Here is a 5,094-nt window from a genome sequence, read left to right on the forward strand (position 1 = left end):
TAATCTTAGATCCACCACTCCTGCTGCCGCAGACAATGTTATGTGCCACCTTCTTCACTAGCTATCGAAGGAGAACCCCAAGCTAGAAACAGGTGGGGCATCGCAGGCCTGAGTTGTGGGTCACAAGAGGCGATGACAATATCGAGAGTATGCATGGGCATATAGAAGGGAAGCGCCGGTGGGCGGACTGGAAGTGCTGGTTAATTGGATCTAGGGTTTTCACTATGTTGTAAATTATTGGATGACCATGATCGCTCAGAGAACGAAATTGGACGATCAAAACTCCATAGGCTAGCACCACTCCACCACTAAACTTCTTAGATGTAACATTGCATTACCTCATTTACAACGCAGCAAAAGTAACATTGGCTTTCTACTACTCCATCAAAACACCACGACTGAAAGAAACAACAAACTCTAGCCTCAACATGAAGTATGGTAATAAACACCGATTATTTGTTTTTGGAATTAACAGCTTATGAGTTATGATTATGGTCAACTGATCATATATAGAGTATAGCTCAACGAGATAACATTTGTATGCTGGTGTAAAAAGGCTAAGTAAGCACCATCTTGACAAAAGATCGCAGGTAAAATAAAACTATTTTTCTTATTGAAGTATATAAAAAATTGTAGAATTCTCCTAAGCGAGGCACTCACTAAAGAAGTAATGCAACTGAAATACCAATGTGAAACGAAGACTTTGATTTTTGAAACCTATATGTCTTTTCCCACAGTGCCACTATGGCCGAAGGACTTGTTTCTTTGAGCTCAGCGTACCCTCGGCTCGCCATCACATCATCCATTTCCACCGTAGACAAAGACGCAATAAACTGAATGCAAGCATCATCCAATCTGATGCAACGATGCTGATCAGCCAAAACCAGTGTGGTCACCACGGTCTTCACATTAATGTTGCTACGGAGGATGTCTTCACATATCATCTTGAGCCTTTCCATGGCATACCGATCCGCGGCGACAAGCAGATGCATGATTGTCTCTTCGTACTCATCGTGACCAAGATCATCCGGGGTGGACAGGGAATCAGTGTATATGAAGTGGAGCAGGATCTCAAAGACAGCGGGTTGCATGTCACTGATGGTAATGCGACTCATGTCCTTTTCTCTCATCGGGCCATACAGCTCTGCTTTGAAGACCGGTGACCGCATGGCGAGCACCGTTCTGTGGGCAGGAAAAACCTCTCCTTGAACCTCGAAAATCACGTCGGTGCCCTCTTTCGCCTACAGCAGTTTCTGAAGATGCTCTATGATATCGGATGGCGGCAGTGGCTCTTCGACAGAAGATTGGATCAGCGATTCCTTGTCAAGAGTGATGATGCACTCAATGGTGAGGCGGTCGTCACGAAGGTAAGGCGATCCCTCCAGCTCGCTCCTTTTCTTGAACTGCTGAATGCCACAAAATGAATTGCAGCCGGAGCTGCAATCGATTTCCGTTGTCATCGTATGCGGCGGCGAAGATCTGGTGACGTCCACCAGACTTAACTGAACGGATGCCCTCACCCTGGTGACGACGTTCTTGCTCACTAGATAGACATAGACCGACAGGTAGTCTTTGTAATACTCGAAGATTCCACCAGGGTAGACTGCAATCTGCCATTGGTAACCGCCGACGCGGAAGACAGCCGATGGTACATTGGCGTAAGCACAGAGCACGTCCCGGTGCAGGCTGTACCCTGAGATCTCGAACACGTGGGAGCCCTGCACCGACCTGGCGGCGCGGTGCATCCACGTCGTGGTTCCCATGGCGGCTTCCCTCGTCTTCCTCGGATCAGGGTTTGTCTGCGGAAAGACGAAGCGGAACAACACGGCCCAAGGCCCAGAGTATTTGCTGGACTCGACCCGCACTCGGTCTGCTTTGATTCCCTATCATGCGGATCATATTGAGATCTTTTTCTGGCAAGATTTTTGTATAAAGTCCAAAACCACAATTTTTCCAGCATGAATTTTTTTTTTATGATATGGATGGTTTTATACCTTCTAAACAGATATTAATGCCACAATACATGGGATAAGAAAACCGAAGGTGCTCAGCCAATGATGCATCATGCACGTAGTGCACAATATAATTTGATGTCACCACAAAATTCCCATGTGAGTCAACTGGCCCTCGTCAAGCCTGTATTATTAACATTTAGTTTGGAAAATTCAGAGGGAGGACGGGTCCGTTGGCGTCGTTTCATTTTCCAGTTCTTCTTGTAGGCTTTTCCCTCGTGAGATAAAGGCATTACTCGACATCACCAAGTGATCATCTGCTAGTTGAACAGATTCACCATTAAAGCATTTTCTCCGTTTCCACCATATATACCATTCCATAACAGATGTTGTCTCTTTCAAACCTCGTGGCCATAACAGTGGGGAATTTCTTCTTCATGAACATAAGAGCATCTCTAGCCGTCTTCTCGGGAAGGCTCCCAGGACGCCTTTTTTTCATCCGGATAGAAAAAACGGCTCAGTCGCGCCCCCAGACCCTCGTTTTCGTTCGGATTTGGGCTTTCATCCATCCAGGGAGTCCAGGTCATCCCGTCCCCCTGGGGAGCGCTCGGGGAGTCCGGACGAAACGAAAGCGCGGGAAACGCCGAGAAAACTTCCGGCACGGCTGGTGGCCCCGACTTGTCGGCGAGAATGGCCGATCATCGTCCTCATTGCATCGTCTTCCGCGCGCTGTAAAAGCCTGACGCCGGTCAGTCTTCGCCGAACGCGTAGCTTCCACACCGTGAGTTAATGTCGTCGCCTCGGTTTCACGCGCGTCGCCCTCTATTTATCATGGAACTACCGCGTCTGGCCGCATTCACCACGATGTCTCCCTATTCACCTCCTCTCTTCCCCAATCTCATCGAGCGAGCTAACGATCAATGGCGAACGATGGTGCGGCGAACAACAGCTTCGACCGCCGCTCTCTCCACCAAATGGAGGGGAGGCTCCTGCATGCGGCGGGCTACCCCGCGCCGCCCTACTTCCGCGCACCCGGAGGCTGGCGACTAAGTGCGGGCGGCGTACCGATCCTGCCGCCGCCGATCGGTCGCGCCGCCCTCGAGGCGGAGATCGACGTGGTGCTCATCACTCTCAGTGATGAGCAGCGCGCGGAGAAGAGGTTCTTCCCCGACAACTACGAGGCATGGACGCAATTCTTCCGGCAGAGGTACGAGCGCGAACTCGTCGCCTATGACGGCCCTCCCCCTCCTCCCGCGCGAAACAACGCCGCCGACCGCCGCCGATGGTGGAGCGGGCCTGGCCGCACCCTCTAGAACGAGCTTGCGCACATCGAGGATTGCAATTCCCCCGTTCTGGGAATGCTGCCGCCGGTGGCGCCTACCGTGTCACGCCGGCACGGTAGCTCCTGGACGCCACGAAGGATGGCGTCGTCCTCCTCGTCGTCTGGGTCGAGGTCGGCGTCGAGGTCCGACGGATCGACTCCTCCACCTGCGACGCCAACCATCGTCAAGAAGGAGCCGGCCTCTCCACCGCCAACCAGAGGGAACAGCAGCGGCGCCCTCGTCATCCGCAACCAGCCGTCATCTCCCTCGCGCGGCCGCAAGAGGAAGACCTCGAAGAAGGAGGCCGCAGCGGCCGCAGCCACGTCCCAGCTCGCCGAGGAGGAGGCCAAGCATGCCGAGGATGCCGCAGTGGCGGAGGCGATCGCCAGGTCGCTCAATTACCTCGTCCCCGCTGATACGCGTACAGCACGCGTCCGTTGGGAACCCCAAGAGGAAGGTGTGATGCGTACAGCAGCAAGTTTTCCCTCAGTAAGAAACCAAGGTTTATCGAACCAGTAGGAGCCAAGAAGCACGTTGAAGGTTGATGGAGGCGGAGTGTAGTGCGGCGCAACACCAGGGATTCCGGCGCCAGAACCTGCACAACACAACCAAGTTACTTTGTCCCAACGTGACAGTGAGGTTGTCAATCTCACCGGCTTGTTGTAACAAAGGATTAGATGTATAGTGTGGATGATGATTGTTTGCAGAGAACAGTAGAACGAGTATTGCAGTTGATTGTATTCGATTTAAAAGAATGGACCGGGGTCCACAGTTCACTAGAGGTGTCTCTCCCATAAGAATAAGCATGTTGGGTGAACAAATTACAGTTGGGCAATTGACAAATAAAGAGGGCATGACCATGCACATACATGTTATGATGAGTATTGTGAGATTTAATTGGGCATTACGACAAAGTACATAGACCGCTATCCAGGCATGCATCTATGCCTAAAAAGTCCACCTTCGAGGTTATCATCCGAACCCCCTCCAGTATTAAGTTGCAAACAACAGACAATTGCATTAGGTATGGTGCGTAATGTAATCAATAAATATATCCTTAGACATAGCATTGATGTTTTATCCCTAGTGGCAACAACACATCCACAACCTTAGAGGTTTCTGTCACTCTCCCAGATTTAATGGAGACATGAACCCACTATCGAGCATAAATACTCCCTCTTGGAGTTACAAGCAAAAACTTGGCCAGAGCCTCTACTAGCAACGGAGAGCATGCAAGATCATAAACAACACATAATAGATTGATAATCAACATAGCATAGTATTCCATATTCATCAGATCCCAACAAACACAACATGTAGCATTACAGATAGATGATCTTGATCATGTTAGGCAGCTCACAAGATCCAACAATGATAGCACAATTAGGAGAAGACGACCATCTAGCTACTGCTATGGACCCATAGTCCGGGGGTGAACTACTCACTCATCACTCCGGAGGCGACCATGGCGAGTGAAGAGTCCTCCGGGATATGATTCCCCTCTCCGGCGGGGTGCGGGAGCGATCTCCTGAATCCCCCGAGATGGGATTGGCGGCGGCGGCGTCTCTGGAAGGTTTTCCGTATCGTGGCTCTCGGTACTGGAGTTATTATCGACGAAGGCTTAAGTAGGCGGAAGAGGTAGGTCAGGGGGCGCCACGATGGGCCCACACCACAGGCCGGCGCGGCCAGGGCCTGGGCCGCGTCGCCCTGGTGTGGCGTCGCCTCGTCGCCCCACTTCGTATCTCCCCCGGTGTTCTGGAAGCTTCGTGGAAAAATAAGATCCTGGGCGTTGATTTCGTCCAATTCAGAGAATATTTCCT

At 51.2% G+C, this 5,094-nt stretch overlaps 1 pseudogene; it reads right to left on the bottom strand.

Moving 5' to 3' along the window:
- Positions 1-659: 659 nt before the first annotated feature.
- Positions 660-1,763, bottom strand: LOC124671341 (annotated as a pseudogene).
- Positions 1,764-5,094: the final 3,331 nt, after the last annotated feature.

The sequence above is a fragment of the Lolium rigidum genome, chromosome 7, assembly GCF_022539505.1.
Source record: "Lolium rigidum isolate FL_2022 chromosome 7, APGP_CSIRO_Lrig_0.1, whole genome shotgun sequence".
Lineage (NCBI taxonomy): Eukaryota > Viridiplantae > Streptophyta > Magnoliopsida > Poales > Poaceae > Lolium > Lolium rigidum.